Raw genomic sequence first — 19,462 nt, forward strand, 5'->3', positions numbered from 1 at the left:
CCCATTCACGTTTTACAACTTATTGTTAATGATAAAGAGACAGCTTTTTACACACAGTTTTAAACAAAGTACTGATATTATTCCTCTTCAACTGACCGCTTTGTTTTCTATGCAAAAAGCACTTCGCCACAGAAGACTCGATATTATTGGCTGTTGGAGAAAGCGTCAGGCTTTCCACTCCAACTCTGCACACAGGACCAAACTACAATACAGTATATGTTGGAGAAAGCGACAGGCTTTCCACTCCAACTCTGTACACACCATTAATTACGAGACAACACACTTAGAGTTTTACTTGCACAAGGGTAACCAGACTCTCTGCATGGTAGGCTACAAAGGAATGTGTTACAAAGGGTGGTTCCCCTTGGCACCTTTATTTATAGTCAATGGGGGGCAGGGGTCTTGGAGTGAGAACAAAGAAAAGACTGTGAGAGTAAGAAGAAGTTCTGGTTTTCCTCAGGTAGACAACTATTTAAACACGTGCTCAGGATACGTGTAAACTAATATAATCTAAAGTATGAAGGTAAAGAAAAACAAAATAATGTATATACATATTTACACTCATTGCTGATTATACAGAAATGATAACAAATGATTACTAACAGTTTCTTCAACCTAACAGTCCCTCCTGTTTATCATGACAGTATGATCAGAAGCATCAGTATTGTACAAATTGCAAAAACACTTTCAGCACAACCGTCATTCAGATCACATCATCATCATTATTAAGAGGGCTAGACAAGGTTAGTAAATCCATTCGTTCTTCTGCAGTGTATAGCAGAAAAACAGAACTAAAAGTATGTTGTATCATGGAACGGAGGCAGGGTATAATACAAATGAAACAACAACATACAAATAATAATGTAACAAGAATGGGGAGTGAGAACTTTAGCAGTAACTGCCACCAGGACCCAGTGAGAAACCAGTCCAACCATGAGGGACTGGCATGGGGATCCAGGGACATATGTGTACAGACATAACAGTTAGTTAAATTGTCTTTCTTTGCTGAATCATAAACATAACGATACCAGTAATTTTGTAGGAAAGGATGGGTCTCATTTGTGGAGATAGGTCTCAGGTGGGAACCATCATGTGTCCATCTAGGTGGGCGAAACACCTTCTCTGGTGAGTGCAGAAGCAGACCAACAATTCCCATAAAGAGAATTACACCGAGAGTTACCTTACCACATCCCCACCCAATCAGAGCCATTCTAAATGGAGTGCAGATCAGCTGTTTTCTTCACCGGGTTGAGACGTCAGTATCCTATTGATTGCTGCGCCTTTGACTTCCACTGCTACTCCGAAGGTACAGAGGTCTCTGATACGGGCTTGATGGGCTTACAGTGACTCTTATGTATCCAGGAAGGTCGCTCTGCTATTTTCACCGCTGTTGGTGTTGTGAGGAGGACTTGATAAGGTCCGTCCCACCGAGGTGTGCTCCACTCCTTTCGCAACAGGACCTTGACCAGGATCCAATCTCCTGGCTGCAGATTATCCTGTTGAACAGAAACAGAATTTACTGGCAGACTACTGGGGTTATGTTTTTGTTGTGATGATAATAGCTTACGCATCCAATCGGCTAACGTATTTTCTCTGTCTGCTTTCCCTATATCACTCATTTCGGTTGCTAAGGGAAACGGTCTACCATACACTATTTCAAATGGTGTCAATCCTGCAGGAGTGGGAGTTATTCTCATCCATAATTTTACTAGAGACAAACATTCTGGCCACGGTCTTTTTGTCTCTTCCATTGTCTTTCTGAGCCTTGTTTTAATGGTGCCGTTGGTCCTTTCCACTAAGCCTGCGCTCTGGGGGTGATAAGCGCAATGATTTTTGAGTGCTTGTGAGTCCCATTGTCCGATCTTATAATATGAGGTATGCCATAGGTAGGGAAATAATGGCCTACCAAACATTTTGCAACGGTCATTGCATCACAGTGTTTTACAGGGTATATTTCTACCCACTTAGAAAAGGTGTCTATAATGACTAGACAGTACTTCTTCCCTTGTGACCAAGATAATTCAATGAAATCCATATGTACAATTTTAAATGGATACTCAGCTGCGGGAAACTGGCCACGTTTTGGCCTTATGTTGCCTTGTGCATTGTGTTTACAGCAAATTAAGCACGCTCGACAAAATTGTTTTGCATAATCAGAAAAATTTATAGTATAAAAGTATTGTTGAATAATATGTACCATCCCTCCTGTTGAGACATGGGTGTTTCCATGGCTCACTAAGGCAGCTGTCTTGTATAAATTTTTTGGTAGGATGGGCTTGTCATTCATATAATAAGTTTTTCCTTGCTGTATTGCTCCTCTCTTAATCCAGCTCTGTATTTCTGTTTTAGGTGCATGAGTCTGTGCATCACATAGTACATCACTATCTATCAACAAGACATCTGTAACATTTAAGGCAGGTTGTTTTTGTGCAGCACCTTTCGCCGTCATGTCCGCAAAACTGTTTCCTTTAGCTATTGCGGAAGCATCAGTTTGGTGTGCCTTACATTTGCATATCGCAAGGCAATATGGTAATTGCACAACATCTAACAACCTGAGTAATAGGTTCGTATGAGTTAAAGATGTTCCTTGCGATGTCTTGAATCCTCTATTTTTCCACACTCTTGCATGGTGATGAACAGCTCCAAACACATATTGACTATCAGTGTATATTGTAAGTGGCTTGTTTTTGAAGAGCTCGCATGCCCTAATTACAGCATAGAGTTCAGCCGCTTGTGCTGAACAAGCAGGGGGAAGTGCATCGGCCTCTAACACTTCAGTAGATGTAACTACAGCATATCCGACCTTGTTCTTCCCCATGTCATTTTTTGATGCTGATCCATCTACAAAAACAACTGTTGAATCTGGTATTGGGGTCTGTAAAATATCTGCTCTTGGTTTGGTTTGTTCTTCCACAACTGCTTTGCACGAATGTGGCTCTCCATCTTCCGCTGTCGGAAGAAGGGTGCTAGGGTTGAGAGGACCACATCGCTGTATTGTAATGTTTGACTGTGAAAGCAGGAGTGAGACTAGGGTCAGATGTCTAACATGTGTGAGGAATGGCAGTGGCGTCTGCAGTAAAACTAAAGAAACTGAATGTGGCACCTTCAAAGTGAGTGGGTGACACAACACTAATTCTGCTGATAATTTCACTGCTTCTGCAGCAGCTGCACATGCCTGCAAACACTGCGGAAAACCAGCTGCCACTGCATCTAATCGTTTAGAATAGAACGCTAATGGCCTCTCTTTTGCGCCGAATGGCTGTGTTAAAACTGCCTTCATATACCCTTGATTTGCATCAACACATAGGGTAAATGGTTGTTGATAATCTGGCAGAGCAAGTGTCACATTAGTTTGTAACATCATTTTTAAGTTTGTGAATGCCAATTCTCCTTCTTTTGTCCACTGAATTTTATCTTTCAGTGCCATGTCCTTCCCATAAATCAGGGTTTGTAAATGTTGAACGAGTGCAGCATAATCAGGTAACCATTCCCTGCAATAATTGCAAAGTCCTAAGAAGGACATCATTTGCTGTTTAGTCTTTGGCTTTGGTGCCTCTTGTATTGCCTGTTTTCTAGTTTCTAATAACGATCGACCTTGTTGGGAGAGTTTATGTCCAAGATATATAACTTCCTCTCTGCAATACTGTAATTTTTGTTTTGATGCTTTATGTCCTGTATCATACAAATGCTGTAACACTAACAGTGTGGCTTCTTTGCAATGCTGTTTTGTATCTGAAGCAATTAATATATCATCTACATACAGTAGCACTTGACTATGGGATGGTATTTTACAGGAACTCATTGAATACCGTAGTGCCATTGTATATACATGTGGACTTTCTGAAAACCCTTGAGGGAGTCTAGTGTATGTGTATTTATGTCCTTTATAAGTGAAACCAAATAAGTGTTGTGAATCAGGATGTAGTGGTACTGAAAAAAAGGCATTACTCAGATCCACTACTGAAAAATACTTCTTGTCAGGGGACAAGGAAATTAACAAAAGGTGTGGATTAGGCACATCTGGTGCAGCATGTTGTACTATTTCATTTACTGGTCTTAAATCCTGCACCATGCGCCATTTCCCTGTATGTCCCTTCTGGACAGGGAAGATAGGAGTATTGCAAGTGGCCTCAGGAGCCTCTCGCAATATTCCTGATGCCAACATATCCTGCACTACAGGGGCTATACCTTTCTCTGCTTCAGGTTTTAACGGGTATTGTCTAACTACCGGACGGTGTTCTGATTTCACAATTACTTTGTAAGGTGGAAACCCCTTTACCAGTCCTACATCAGTGGGGGAGGACGACCACAACCCTTCCAGGAGGTGATCTAGATCTGGACATGATCCCTCCTCCAGGGTTGGAAAAATTTGTCAGGTTGGGTCCTGCAAGTGTGTGGTGAGAGTGGTTTGAACTCTCCATCCCAAAGGAAACCGCCACACATTGTGTTTTTTGTCATAGCTCCAAAAGGAGCCAGGTACGGGTTGGTAGTCATTGTAACTGTGCATGGAATCTCGTAAGAACATCTCTACATCCCTCCACTGCATCTGAGGTGGTTTTGATAGAGATACGTGTGGTGTTTCCCCTCTGAACACAGCCTGTTGTTTATTAGATAAGATGACTGAAGCAGCAGAAAAGCCAGTAGTGGAGTTAACATATATATGTTGTAAGGTGATACAAGTATCTTGAAGGGCATGAAACGTTTTGTCATAGGCATAATCTGGTCCTGGGGTGCCTTTGTACCACATAGTGACGTGTAAGGCATCGCCAGGCATGAACTGGGTTTGTTTAGGGGACTGCTTTTCTCTAGTTTTTCTCAATATTTCACGTGTCTGTGCTGTCCCCCCCAGATCTAGGGACCAATAATACTGTGGAGCTGACATGCCATGTATCACGAAAGTTTGCTTTTCTACTATAGCCTTCATGCCAGTGGGTGTTGCAGTCACACTAATACCCATTTGTATCATAAGATCCCTTCCTAACAGATTGACTGGACATGAAGGGCTTATTAGCACTTGGGCGTGACATTCTAACTCTGTTTCCTCATCTTTTATGCTAACTGGATTTGTCAATTGATGACTTTCAGCTTGGCCTCCTGCAGTTCGGATATTTATGGAGGACGAAGAAAAGGTGACCCTTGGAGGGCTAGTGGTTAACACTGTTCTACAGGCTCCGGTATCACATAGGCACTCATATATTTTCCCATTTATAATAAGCCTTCGTTTTGGTAGTTCTTCAAGTTGTTTTAGTGCTAGCAGTTGGCAAACTGCTTGCAAATCTATCTCTTCTGTCTCATCCTGTTTTTGCAGCTTATCTGGCTCCTTTGATGGTTCACAGGCTAATTGTCATTGATTCTCTGTGGAATTTGGGTTGTTTATAAACTTGGTTCTACATTGCCTAGCTAAGTGCCCAAGTTTTCCGCATGTCCAGCAAGTGTTATCTTGCTGTAATAAATTTCGCTGATTGCTCCTAAAAGCACCTCTCCCCCTTCCTCGGCCTCGTGACCTTCCTCTGAACCCTCCCCTCCCCGGAGGATTCATATGTATTATTGCAACAGTATCATTAGCAGCAAACACTGCATCTGATTTCTGTTTTTGTGCTGTATGGGCGTGTTGGGCATATTCTAGGGCTTGCTGTACTGAACCAGTATTCTGATGTACCCAATGTTTATCTATGTATCTCTTCAGTTCAGGTTTTAGCCCTGCGATGAACGCACGTTTTAACTGTTGCTGATAAACTCCTCCATTTTCCTCATTATGAGGAATTCCTGAATTCCCTCTAAACACCACTCTCATCCTATCCATAAAGTCCTCTGGCTCTTCTCCATCTTTTTGCTTGCATTGTGCAATTCTACCATAATCTGCTCGTCTCATAAACACTGTCTCTATCCTTCCATGTAATTGCTGCATACTCTGTTGCAGAGCTTGTGAATTATGTGCAAGTGGTTGATTGTCTGGTCCATGACCAGTAAAGTCTCCTGCTACTCTTCCCCATTTATGATTGAACAGCTGTCTTAAACATTGGAACATTTCTCTACCATTCAGGTGGAAACTGCTCTGTAGTTCCAATATTGCTGTCCAAAATTCTGGTACCCATTCATCAACAGGAGGTATTCCCTTTAATGCTGCCGTTCTATCTTCAGCTGTCCATGGTCTATAGACTAACATTGTTTCAGGTCCTCCATCTGGCTCTCTATTAGGGTTTGCCACCTCCACTAGGGGGCATTGTAATTCTATTTCTTCCTCTTCACTATCAATATCAATGCCTTCATTTCGCGGATGCCATCGAACCTTAGCAGTAGCTAGATCGCGCACAGGGTATAACGTAGGATCTCTACTCCTAGTTATAATGGGGGAAGAAGGAAGAGCTGATGGCTTCTTTGGTATTGTGCCCGTAGCTGATGGTTGTTTTATTTCCCTTCTATCTACGGGTTGCATGGGGGCAGGCAATAGTGGTGGTGTTGGTGGTCTATTTTCTCTATGTTTTATTTTGGCCACCGTCTCATCATCTAAAGTGACTAGAGCGGCTGCAGTTAATTTATCCTTTCTATCATCCTTTTTCTGCTTTCTACGTACATCTCTTAACTTACTTTGTTCCAACCAATTATCTGAATACTTATATTCTTTTTTCCTTTTCTCAAATTTTCCTTTCTTCAAGGTTTGTAACATTTCTAGTCTTAAATTTCCTTGTAATTTTAAGATATCTGGAGTGTGGAGTTTCCCTTCAAACCCATGTTTTTTTCTCCACCTCTGATTACTTATTTGTCCTGAACCTGGTTTATATCCTTCCATAAACTTCTCATCTCCCTCTTACTCTGATTCTTTCCCATTTTTTTTTCTTTCCCGTCTCCGCACTACACAGGTCCTGGGTGGAAATTCACTGGTATGAGATATATGGGAGGACACCAATACGGCCTTCTACTGCACGCTGTTCGTGCAGCGGTATCGGTTTTCAGGGATGAAACCCGTCCTTGATCCTTCAATCACCAGTACTTCTTTCCCACCAGGCAAAATAAGAAATGGACTGACCAAAGCAACTCTAAGCCTCTATAATAGTCTTAGTCCAGTCATTCACACAATACATGCATGTTCATATTTCGCTTAATTACGGCTAAGCCTAACCCCTTTTCTGCTTAATTACGGCTAAGCCTAACCCCTTTTCTGCTTAATTACGGCTAAGCCTAACCCACGTCAATTGACCCGGTTATTTCGCTGAATAACCTTTGTTGTCTCACCTGTCCTGTGTGCCTGTGTTCCGCCACCGAGGTCCGTCAGACATCACCAGACGTCGAGCGCAGTTCTAACCACCGGCCTGATGACGAATTCACATCACAGGTCTTTCTTGCACCCGTCTCCGAGTGGCTGTCGACAGACTTCGGTGTCGCTCCTCTCGGTGCGCTGGCGATGTCGTCAGGTGTCCTCGGATCTGGCTCGAAGGACCAAATTATATGTTGGAGAAAGCGTCAGGCTTTCCACTCCAACTCTGCACACAGGACCAAACTACAATACAGTATATGTTGGAGAAAGCGACAGGCTTTCCACTCCAACTCTGTACACACCATTAATTACGAGACAACACACTTAGAGTTTTACTTGCACAAGGGTAACCACACTCTCTGCATGGTAGGCTACAAAGGAATGTGTTACAAAGGGTGGTTCCCCTTGGCACCTTTATTTATAGTCAATGGGGGGCAGGGGTCTTGGAGTGAGAACAAAGAAAAGACTGTGAGAGTAAGAAGAAGTTCTGGTTTTCCTCAGGTAGACAACTATTTAAACACGTGCTCAGGATACATGTAAACTAATATAATCTAAAGTATGAAGGTAAAGAAAAACAAAATAATGTATATACATATTTACACTCATTGCTGATTATACAGAAATGATAACAAATGATTACTAACAGTTTCTTCAACCTAACATTGGCATAGCAAGTTCTGCTCTTCTCCTTTCAAAACTTGCTAAAAGCTGTATTTAAAAGAACAGATTGGCCAGGGTAATTCACACCCTTCAATGCCAGCTTAATGTTTAGGTTAGTGGGAATCACAGAGGAATTAGGGATGGAAACTTCTTTGCTGGTGGTAGAAGCGGTCTGCTGAATTTTTAGAGAGAAGAGGCCGTCGATGTTTGAATGTAGAAAATTGTTCTGGCTGCTGCTTGCAGTATGGACTTGTTGGTGTGTGTAGCTCCCAGTGTTCTGACAGCGCGACGTTTTGGGGAAGCATGTGATTCAGCAGCTACCAGGGGGTTCGTGCGGCGGAGATTTTGTGGCTGTTAGCGGAGTTGATAACAGAGGGTCGTTAAGAGAAGCCTGCATGCAGTAGGCAAAGGAGTAATGTTTGCCGGCGGGGGACGTGCGGCGATTAACCTGTGCGGTAGTGAAAAGGAGTTAAAGAGAAGGAAGTGTGCGGATGCGGAAAGAATGGAATAATTGTGGTAGGCTGCCGGCTGAGTAGTTTGGTGAATGTTTGGTGTGGGTCCGGCGCTGCCGATTGGATGGTGGGGCTGCAGTGTGAGTCAGATAAAAAAAAAAAAAAGAACATTAGTAGTATCCAATGGGACCAACTGGCATGTATAGAGGCGTGTAATGCAAAAGGGCTGTTTTCGGTAGCATCTCTCGCTTACGGCCATACCACCCTGAACACGCCTGATCTCGTCTGATCTCGGAAGCTAAGCAGGGTAGGGTCTGGTTAGTACTTGGATGGGAGACCACCTGGGAATACCAGGTGCTGTAAGCTTTTCTCACTTTTACTTTATACAGGGGGCGCTCCACTTCACGATTAATTTAAATCTATCAATCCCCTTCCATTTTACTATTTTATATATATATTTTTTTTTTCTCTCATTCATAAAGGCAGCTTTTAGAAACCGTTTTACTCTAAATACTTCCTGGTAATTCTAGGTGCTGTAAGCTGTTCGTGCCTTTATTCCACCAGGGCGCGATCTTCTCACAAACTTGAAGACTGTCACTCCCCATTCACGTTTTACAACTTATTGTTGATGATAAAGAGACAGCTTTTTACACACAGTTTTAAACAAAGTACTGATATTATTCCTCTTCAACTGACCGCTTTGTTTTCTATGCAAAAACCACTTCGCCACAGAAGACTCGATATTATTGGCATAGCAAGTTCTGCTCTTCTCCTTTCAAAACTTGCTAAAAGCTGTATTTAAAAGAACAGATTGGCCAGGGTAATTCACACCCTTCAATGCCAGCTTAATGTTTAGGTTAGTGGGAATCACAGAGGAATTAGGGATGGAAACTTCTTTGCTGGTGGTAGAAGCGGTCTGCTGAATTTTTAGAGAGAAGAGGCCGTCGATGTTTGAATGTAGAAAATTGTTCTGGCTGCAGCTTGCAGTATGGACTTGTTGGTGTGTGTAGCTCCCAGTGTTCTGACAGCGCGACGTTTTGGGGAAGCATGTGATTCAGCAGCTACCAGTGGGCTTCGTGCGGCGGAGATTTTGTGGCTGTTAGCGGAGTTGATAACAGAGGGTCGTTAAGAGAAGCCTGCATGCAGTAGGCAAAGGAGTAATGTTTGCCGGCGGGGGACGTGCGGCGATTAACCTGTGCGGTAGTGAAAAGGAGTTAAAGAGAAGGAAGTGTGCGGATGCGGAAAGAATGGAATAATTGTGGTAGGCTGCCGGCTGAGTAGTTTGGTGAATGTTTGGTGTGGGTCCGGCGCTGCCGATTGGATGGTGGGGCTGCAGTGTGAGTCAGATAAAAAAAAAAAAAAAAACCAGGAGTAGGATCCAATGGGACTAACTGGCATGTATAGACGCGTGTAATGCAAAAGGGCTGTTTTTGGTAGCATCCCTCGCTTACGGCCATACCACCCTGAACACGCCCGATCTCGTCTGATCTCGGAAGCCAAGCAGGGTAGGGTCTAGTTAGTACTTGGATGGGAGACCTTCTGGGAATACCAGGTGCTGTAAGCCTTTCTCACTTTTACTTTATACAGGGGGCGCTCCACTTCACGATTAATTTAAATCTATCACTCCCCTTACTATTTTATATATTTCTTTTTTCTCTCATTCATAAAGGCAGCTTTTACACACGTTTTACTCTAAATACTGCCTGGTAATTCTAGGTGCTGTAAGCTGGTCGTGCCTTTATTCCACCAGGGCACGATCTTCTCACAATCTTGAAGACTGTCACTCCCCATTCACATTTTACAACTTATTGTTAATAATAAAGAGACAGCTTTTTACACACAGTTTTAAACAAAGTACTGATATAATTCCTCTTCAACTCACCGCTTTGTTTTCTATGCAAAAACCACTTCGCCACAGAAGACTTGATATTTTTGGCATAGCAAGGTCTGCTCTTCTCCTCCTTTCAAAACTTGCTAAAAGCTGTATTTAAAAGAGCAGGTTGGCCGGGGTAATTCACACCCTTCAATGCCAACTTAATGTTTAGGTTAGTGGGAATCACAGAGGAATTAGGGATGGAAACTTCTTTGCTGATGGTAGAAGCGGTCTGGTGAATTTTTAGAGAGAAGAGGCCGTCGATGTTTCAATGTAGAAAATTGTTCTGGCTGCAGCCTGCAGTATGGACTTGTTGGTGTGTGTAGCTCCCAGTGTTCTGACAGCGTAACGTTTTGGGGAAGCATGTGATTCAACAGCTACCAGTGGGCTTCGCGCGGCAGTGATTTTGTGGCTGTTAGCGGAGTTGATTACAGAGGGTCGTTAAGAGAAGCCTGCATGCGGTAGGCAAAGGAGTAATGTTTGCCGGCGGGGGACGTGCGGCGATTAACCTGTGCGGTAGTGAAAAGGAGTTAAAGAGAAGGAAGTGTGCGGATGCGGAAAGAATGGGATAATTGTGGTAGGCTGCCGGCTGAGTAGTTTGGTGAATGTTTGGTGTGGGTCCGGCGCTGCCGATTGGATGGTGGTGCTGCAGTGTGAGTCAGATAAAAAAAAAAAAAAACCAGGAGTAGAATCCAATGGGACTAACTGGCATGTATAGACGCGTGTAATGCAAAAGGGCTGTTTTTGGTAGCTTCTCACGCTTATGGCCATACCACCCTGAACACGCCCGATCTCATCTGATCTCGGAAGCCAAGCAACGTAGGGTCTGGTTAGTACTTGGATGGGAGACCTCCTGGGAATACCAGGTGCTGTAAGCTTTTCTCACTTTTACTTTATACAGGGGGCGCTCCACTTCACGATTAATTTAAATCTAGCACTCCCCTTCCATTTTACTATTTTATATATATATTTTTTTTCTCTCTTTCATAAAGCCAGCTTTTAGAAACCGTTTTACTCTAAATACTTCCTGGAAATTCTAGGTGCTGTAAGCTGTTCGTGCCTTTATTCCACCAGGGCGCAATATTCTCACAAACTTGAAGACTGTCACTCCCCATTCACGTTTTACAACTTATTGTTAATGATAAAGAGACAGCTTTTTACACACAGTTTTAAACAAAGTACTGATATTATTCCTCTTCAACTGACCGCTTTGTTTTCTATGCAAAAACCACTTCACCACAGAAGACTCGATATTATTGGCATAGCAAGTTCTGCTCTTCTCCTTTCAAAACTTGCTAAAAGCTGTATTTAAAAGAACAGATTGGCCGGGGTAATTCACACCCTTCAATGCCAGCTTAATGTTTAGGTTAGTGGGAATCACAGAGGAATTAGGGATGGAAACTTCTTTGCTGGTGGTAGAAGCGGTCTGGTGAATTTTTAGAGAGAAGAGGCCGTCGATGTTTCAATGTAGAAAATTGTTCTGGCTGCAGCCTGCAGTATGGACTTGTTGGCATGTGTAGCTCCCAGTATTCTGACAGCGCAACGTTTTGGGGAAGCATGTGATTCAACAGCTACCAGTGGGCTTCGTGCGGCGGAGATTTTGTGGCTGTTAGCGGAGTTGATAACAGAAAGTCATTAAGAGAAGCCTGCATGCGGTAGGCAAAGGAGTAATGTTTGCCGGCGGGGGACGTGCGGCGATTAACCTGTGCGGTAGTGAAAAGGACTTAAAGAGAAGGAAGTGTGCGGATGCGGAAAGAATGGAATAATTGTGGTAGGCTGCCAGCCGAGTAGTTTGGTGAATGTTTGGTGTGGGTCCAGCACTGCCGATTGGATGGTGGGGCTGCAGTGTGAGTCAGATAAAAAAAAAAAAAAAACAGGAGTAGGATCCACTTGGACTAACTGGCATGTATAGAGGCGTGTAATGCAAAAGGGCTGTTTTTGGTAGTTTTTCTCGCTCACGGCCGTACCACCCTGAACACGCCCGATCTAGTCCGATCTCGGAAGCCAAGCAAGATAGGGTCTGCTTAGTACTTGGATGGGAGATCTACTGGGAATACCAGGTGCTGTAAGCTTTTCTCACTTTTACTTCATACAGGGGGCGCTCCACTTCTCGATTAATTTAAATCTATCACTCCCCTTCCATTTTACTATTTTATATATATATATATATTTTTTTTTCTCTCATTCATAAAGGCAGCTTTTACACACCGTTTTACTCTAAATACTGCCTGGTAATTATAGCTACTGTAAGCTGTTTGTGCCTTTATTCCACCAGGGCGCGATCTTCTGACAAACTTGAAGACTGTCACTCCCCATTCACGTTTTACAACTTATTGTTAATAATAAAGAGGCAGCTTTTTACACACAGTTTTAAACAAAGTACTGATATAATTCCTCTTCAACTCACCGGTTTGTTTTCTATGCAAAAAACACTTCACCACAGAAGACTCGATATTATTGGCATAGCATGGTCTGCTCTTCTCCTCCTTTCAAAACTCGCTAAAAGCTGTATTTAAAAGAGCAGGTTGGCCGGGGTAATTCACACCCTTCAATGCCAACTTAATGTTTAGGTTAGTGGGAATCACAGAGGAATTAGGGATGGAAACTTCTTTGCTGGTGGTAGAAGTGGTCTGGTGAATTTTTAGAGAGAAGAGGCCGTCGATGTTTGAATGTAGAAAATTGTTCTGGCTGCAGCCTGCAGTATGGACTTGTTGGCGTGTGTAGCTCCCAGTGTTCTGACAGCGCGACGTTTTGGGGAAGCATGTGATTCAACAGCTACCAGTGGGCTTCGTGCGGCGGAGATTTTGTGGCTGTTAGCGGAGTTGATAACAGAAAGTCATTAAGAGAAGCCTGCATGCGGTAGGCAAAGGAGGAATGTTTGCTGGTGGGGGACGTGCGGCGATTAACCTGTGCGGTAGTGTAAAGGAGTTAAAGAGAAGGAAGTGTGCGGATGCGGAAAGAATGGGATTATTGTGGTAGGCTGCCGGCTGAGTAGTTTGGTGAATGTTTGGTGTGGGTCCGGCGCTGCCGATTGGATGGTGGTGCTGCAGTGTGAGTCAGATAAAAAAAAAAAAAAACCAGGAGTAGGATCCAATGGGACTAACTGGCATGTATAGAGGCGTGTAATGCAAAAGGGCTGTTTTTGGCAGCGTCTCTCGCTTGAGGCCATACCACCCTGAACACGCCTGATCTCATCTGATCTCGGAAGCTAAGCAGGGTAGGGTGTGGTTAGTACTTGGATGGGAGACCACCTGGGAATACCAGGTGCTGTAAGCTTTTCTCACTTTTACTTTATAAAGGGGGCGCTCCACTTCACGATTAATTTAAATCTATCACTCCCCTTCCATTTTACTATTTTATATATATATATTTTTTCTCTCTTTCATAAAGCCAGCTTTTAGAAACCGTTTCACTCTAAATACTGCCTGGTAATTCTAGGTGCTGTAAGCTGTTTGTGACTTTATTCCACCAGGGCGCGATCTTCTCACAAACTTGAAGACTGTCACTCCCCATTCACGTTTTACAACTTATTGTTAATGATAAAGAGACAGCTTTTTACACACAGTTTTAAACAAAGTACTGATATTATTCCTCTTCAACTGACCGCTTTGTTTTCTATGCAAAAACCACTTCACCACAAAAGACTCGATATTATTGGCATAGCAAGGTCTGCTCTTCTCCTCCTTTCAAAACTTGCTAAAAGCTGTATTTAAAAGAGCAGATTGGCAGGGGTAATTCACACACTTCAATGCCAGCTTAATGTTTAGGTTAGTGGGAATCACAGAGGAATTAGGGATGGAAACTTCTTTGCTGGTGGTAGAAGCGGTCTGGTGAATTTTTAGAGAGAAGAGGCCGTCGATGTTTGAATGTAGAAAATTGTTCTGGCTGCAGCCTGTGTCATGCCCTGCTCGTCGGCTCCTCCTGTGTGCCACGCCCCCTGCCTACCCACGTGTGTTTCCCGGATTGTACCCAGCTGTGTCTGATTATTTTCAATCAGTCCTGTGTATTTCAGTCCGTGTCTTACCCGAGTCCTGTGTCCGTCATTGATGTTCATGGATGTTTGTTTGCGTGAGATCCCCGTATTCCTGAATAAACCCCGTTCGTCCCGTATCCTGCCTGCCTGCTTCCTCCTTCCGCACAATCGCCGCTCTCCGCCGCGCTCGCGCACCTCGACCCGTGACAGAATGACGGACCCGAAAAAGAAAAATAAGCGGAGAAGGAGGATCCCGTAGGAGCCGATCCGCCTGGGAGCCTGCTCGCTCTCCAGGATATGGATCGCTCCGGAGGAAGAGGTACCCGTCCGGTCTCCAGCCCGGGGGCCGCTCCAGCGAGGTACCTGCCCTGTCTCCATGTTCTGGCACTCGAGTGAGGAGGAGGAGGAGGAGCCCTTCCTCTTCCCTTACCAGGAGCGGGAGCCGGTGTTTTCGCCGTCTGTGTTTGCAGACATCGCGCCACCTCCCGCTGCCACCAGGCGCCAGAAGAGCAAGGAGGGGTCCATCGAATACCCGGACCCACTGCTCATCCCCCCTGCAGCAGCCACCCCGGAGGCGCCGTCCGCGCCTCAACCAGGGAAGACGGCCGACTGCATCTCCCAGTTCTTCGCCCTCCAGGGGCTATTCTGGAGGATCTGGGAGGGACTGGGCACTCCAGTGAGTCCGGAGGCAGAGGACATTGTAACGCGGCTCCAGAAAGACTTTGCCGCGTTCACTCCCGCCTCCGACCGGGGGGATCTGGAGAAAATGGCAGAGGGAGTTCGGCAGCTCCTCCAGCTCCAGAGGGCTGCGGACCCCGCTCCCGTGCAGCCGCCATTGCCGGCGGACCCCGCTCCCGTGCAGCCGCCATTGCCGGCGGACCCCGCTCCCGTGCAGCCGCCATTGCCGGCGGACCCCGCTCCCGTGCAGCCGCCTTCGCCGCTGCCGCCGCCTGCGCAGCCGCCTTCGCCGTCGCCGCCGCCTGCGCAGCCGCATTCGCTGCCTGCTGCAGCTCCCGGGCCGGCGCCCCCACTGCAACCACCTGCAGCTCCCGGGCAGGCGCCCCCACTGCAGCAAGCTCCTGTTCCTGACCGCGCTCCTGTTCCTGACCGCGCTCCTGTTCCTGACCGCGCTCCTGTTCCTGTCCCGGCGCCCCCACTGCAACCACCTGCAGCTCCCGGGCCGGCGCCCCCACTGCAGCCACCTCCAAGTCCTGACCGCGCTCCAAGTCCTGACCGCGCTCCTGTTCCTTCTCCCCCTGTGACTGTTTCTCCCTCGCCCCGGCGAACTCGACCCCGACCGGGGGTCATGTCTGTGTCCCGTAAAGGGAGGGGACACAGACGCAGGGCTGGGGTCCCGCCCGCCCTGCCCCCTGGCTCGCCCTGCGTCGCCTGCGCTGGGGCTCGGTTGGCGCCTGCGGGTCCTGGCCCTCCGGGTCGGCTGTCGCCTGCGGGTCCCTCTCCGGTGCCTCGTCGCCCTGCCTCGCTCCCCCCTTCGGTGCCTGGTCGGTCGCCTGGGGGTTCCCCGACGGCGGCTCCTTGGTCGCCTGCGGGGCCCCTACCTGCGGCCCGTCGGAGGACGTCGCCGCCTGCAGCGGCTCCCCCCCTCGCCTTGCCTTCGCCCTGGCCCCTTCCAGCTCCCTCGTCCCCTTCCCTGGTGCTCCCTCCTGCTCCCTCCCTGGCCCCTCCGCGGGTCCCTCGCCCTGTCTCCTCTGCCCCTCCGTGGTCCCCTCCGGCTGCCTCCCGTCGCCCGCTGGGGCTCCCACGGGCTCCCCTTTGTTCCCCCGCCTTCTCTCCCTTCTTTCCTGTCTCTGTCCCGCCTGTCTTTGTTCCTCCTCCTGCCTTTGTCCCGCCGTCCTCTGTTCCTGGTCCCTTTGTTCTGCCCCGCTCTGTTCCTGGTTTCCCGTCGTTCCCTCCCGTCACTCCCGCTCCTTTTGTTCCGCCTGTTCCCTCTGTTTCTCCCTTCCTGATTTGTCTGTCTGCCTTCCCGTCCCTTTGTCAGCTCCTGTCGCACGTCCTGTCGCTTGCCCTGTTTTGTGCCTCGGTCCTGTTTCCCGTCTCTTGTTGATTCTGTTTTTTTGCTCCAGGTCCCGGTTCCCGTGTCCCGTCTGTCGCCTCCTCCCTGGCGCGCCCGGTGAAGCGCGCCTTTGGGGGGGGGGTTCTGTCATGCCCTGCTCGTCGGCTCCTCCTGTGTGCCACGCCCCCTGCCTACCCACGTGTGTTTCCCGGATTGTACCCAGCTGTGTCTGATTATTTTCAATCAGTCCTGTGTATTTCAGTCCGTGTCTTACCCGAGTCCTGTGTCCGTCATTGATGTTCATGGATGTTTGTTTGCGTGAGATCCCCGTATTCCCGAATAAACCCCGTTCGTCCCGTATCCTGCCTGCCTGCTTCCTCCTTCCGCACAATCGCCGCTCTCCGCCGCGCTCGCGCACCTCGACCTGTGACAGCCTGCAGTATGGACTTGTTGGTGTGTGTAGCTCCCAGTGTTCTGACAGCGCGACGTTTTGGGGAAGCATGTGATTCAGCAGCTACCAGTGGGCTTCGTGCGGCGGAGATTTTGTGGCTGTTAGCGGAGTTGATAACAGAGGGTCGTTAAGAGAAGCCTGCATGCAGTAGGCAAAGGAGTAATGTTTGCCGGCGGGGGACGTGCGGCGATTAACCTGTGCGGTAGTGAAAAGGAGTTAAAAAGAAGGAAGTGTGCGGATGCGGAAAGAATGGAATAATTGTGGTAGGCTGCCGGCTGAGTAGTTTGGTGAATGTTTGGTGTGGGTCCGGCGCTGCCGATTGGATGGTGGTGCTGCAGTGTGAGTCAGATAAAAAAAAAAAAACCAGGAGTAGGATCCAATGGGACTAACTGGCATGTATAGACGCGTGTAATGCAAAAGGGCTGTTTTTGGTCACGTCTCTCGCTTATGGCCATACATCCCTGAACACGCCCGATCTCATCCGATCTCGGAAGCCAAGCAGGGTAGGGTCTGGTTAGTACTTTGATGGGAGACCTCCTGGGAATACCAGGTGATGTAAGCTTTTCTCACTTTTACTTTATACAGGGGGCGCTCCACTTCACGATTAATTTAAATCTATCACTCCCCTTCCATTTTACTATTTTATATATATATTTTTATTTTCTCTCTTTCATAAAGGCAGCTTTTACACACCGTTTTACTTTAAATACTTCCTGGTAATTCTAGGTGCTGTAAGCTGGTCGTGCCTTTATTCCACCAGGGCACGATCTTCTCACAATCTTGAAGACTGTCACTCCCCATTCACGTTTTACAACTTATTGTTAATAATAAAGAGACAGTTTTTTACACACAGTTTTAAACAAAGTACTGATATAATTCCTCTTCAACTCACCGCTTTGTTTTCTATGCAAAAACCACTTCGCCACAGAAGACTTGATATTTTTGGCATAGCAAGGTCTGCTCTTCTCCTCCTTTCAAAACTTGCTAAAAGCTGTATTTAAAAGGGCAGGTTGGCCGGGGTAATTCACACCCTTCAATGCCAGATTAATGTTTAGGTTGCCGATTGGATGGTGGTGCTGCAGTGTGAGTCAGATAAAAAAAAAAAAAACCAGGAGTAGAATCCAATGGGACTAACTGGCATGTATAGACGCGTGTAATGCAAAAGGGCTGTTTTTGGTAGCGTCTCACGCTTATGGCCATACCACCCTGAACACGCCCGATCTCATCTGATCTCGGAAGCCAAGCAAGGTAGGGTCTGGTTAGTACTTGGATGGGAGACCTCCTGGGAATACCAGGTGCTGTAAGCTTTTCTCACTTTTACTTTATACAGGGGGCGCTCCACTTCACGATTAATTTAAATCTAGCACTCCCCTTCCATTTTACTATTTTATATATATATTTTTTTTCTCACTTTCATAAAGCCAGCTTTTAGAAACCGTTTTACTCTAAATACTTCCTGGTAATTCTAGGTAAGCTGTTCGTGCCTTTATTCCACCAGGGCGCGATCTTTTCACAAACTTGAAGACTGTCACTCCCCATTCACGTTTTACAACTTATTGTTAATGATAAAGAGACAGCTTTTTACACACAGTTTTAAACAAAGTACTGATATTATTCCTCTTCACCTGACCGCTTTGTTTTCTATGCAAAAACCACTTCGCCACAGAAGACTCGATATTATTGGCATAGCAAGTTCTGCTCTTCTCCTTTCAAAACTTGCTAAAAGCTGTATTTAAAAGAACAGATTGGCCGGGGTAATTCACACCCTTCAATGCCAGCTTAATGTTTAGGTTAGTGGGAATCACAGAGGAATTAGGGATGGAAACTTCTTTGCTGGTGGTAGAAGCGGTCTGGTGAATTTTTAGAGAGAAGAGGCCGTCGATGTTTGAATGTAGAAAATAGTTCTGGCTGCAGCCTGCAGTATGGACTTGTTGGTGTGTGTAGCTCCCAGTGTTCTGACAGCGCGACGTTTTGGGGAAGCATGTGATTCAGCAGCTACCAGTGGGCTTCGTGCGGCGGAGATTTTGTGGCTGTTAGCGGAGTTGATAACAGAGGGTCGTTAAGAGAAGCCTGCATGCAGTAGGCAAAGGAGTAATGTTTGCCGGCGGGGGACGTGCGGCGATTAACCTGTGCGGTAGTGAAAAGGAGTTAAAAAGAAGGAAGTGTGCGGATGCGGAAAGAATGGAATAATTGTGGTAGGCTGCCGGCTGAGTAGTTTGGTGAATGTTTGGTGTGGGTCCGGCGCTGCCGATTGGATGGTGGTGCTGCAGTGTGAGTCAGATAAAAAAAAAAAAAACCAGGAGTAGAATCCAATGGGACTAACTGGCATGTATAGACGCGTGTAATGCAAAAGGGCTGTTTTTGGTAGCGTCTCACGCTTATGGCCATACCACCCTGAACACGCCCGATCTCATCTGATCTCGGAAGCCAAGCAAGGTAGGGTCTGGTTAGTACTTGGATGGGAGACCACCTGGGAATACCAGGTGCTGTAAGCTTTTCTCACTTTTACTTTATACAGGGGGCGCTCCACTTCACGATTAATTTAAATCTATCACTCCCCTTCCATTTTACTATTTTATATATTTCTTTTTTCTCTCATTCATAAAGGCAGCTTTTACACACCGTTTTACTCTAAATACTTCCTGGTAATTCTAGGTGCTGTAAGCTGTTCGTGCCTTTATTCCACCAGGGCGCAATATTCTCACAAACTTGAAGACTGTCACTCCCCATTCACGTTTTACAACTTATTGTTAATGATAAAGAGACAGCTTTTTACACACAGTT

General features: G+C 46.2%; 7 non-coding genes and 1 pseudogene across 7 annotated transcripts; all 8 read left to right on the forward strand.

The window, feature by feature from the left end:
• Window positions 1–8,614: 8,614 nt before the first annotated feature.
• Window positions 8,615–8,733, forward strand: LOC125733200 (5S ribosomal RNA). Its single transcript, XR_007392554.1, has one exon. It is a non-coding gene; the product is annotated as a 5S ribosomal RNA (ribosomal RNA).
• Window positions 8,734–9,812: 1,079 nt separating this feature from the next.
• Window positions 9,813–9,931, forward strand: LOC125734942 (5S ribosomal RNA). The gene has a single exon (XR_007394244.1). It is a non-coding gene; the product is annotated as a 5S ribosomal RNA (ribosomal RNA).
• A 1,068-nt stretch (window positions 9,932–10,999) lies between these two features.
• Window positions 11,000–11,118, forward strand: LOC125736488 (5S ribosomal RNA). Its single transcript, XR_007395766.1, has one exon. It is a non-coding gene; the product is annotated as a 5S ribosomal RNA (ribosomal RNA).
• Window positions 11,119–12,193: 1,075 nt separating this feature from the next.
• LOC125732089 (5S ribosomal RNA) lies at window positions 12,194–12,312 on the forward strand (annotated as a pseudogene).
• Window positions 12,313–13,397: 1,085 nt separating this feature from the next.
• On the forward strand, window positions 13,398–13,516 carry LOC125730231 (5S ribosomal RNA). Its single transcript, XR_007390603.1, has one exon. It is a non-coding gene; the product is annotated as a 5S ribosomal RNA (ribosomal RNA).
• A 3,605-nt stretch (window positions 13,517–17,121) lies between these two features.
• Window positions 17,122–17,240, forward strand: LOC125729130 (5S ribosomal RNA). The gene has a single exon (XR_007389615.1). It is a non-coding gene; the product is annotated as a 5S ribosomal RNA (ribosomal RNA).
• Window positions 17,241–17,866: 626 nt separating this feature from the next.
• On the forward strand, window positions 17,867–17,985 carry LOC125734591 (5S ribosomal RNA). The gene has a single exon (XR_007393897.1). It is a non-coding gene; the product is annotated as a 5S ribosomal RNA (ribosomal RNA).
• A 1,069-nt stretch (window positions 17,986–19,054) lies between these two features.
• LOC125734736 (5S ribosomal RNA) lies at window positions 19,055–19,173 on the forward strand. The gene has a single exon (XR_007394039.1). It is a non-coding gene; the product is annotated as a 5S ribosomal RNA (ribosomal RNA).
• The last annotated feature ends 289 nt before the right edge of the window (window positions 19,174–19,462 follow it).

Source organism: Brienomyrus brachyistius, chromosome 2 (assembly GCF_023856365.1).
Source record: "Brienomyrus brachyistius isolate T26 chromosome 2, BBRACH_0.4, whole genome shotgun sequence".
Taxonomy (NCBI): Eukaryota; Metazoa; Chordata; class Actinopteri; order Osteoglossiformes; family Mormyridae; genus Brienomyrus; species Brienomyrus brachyistius.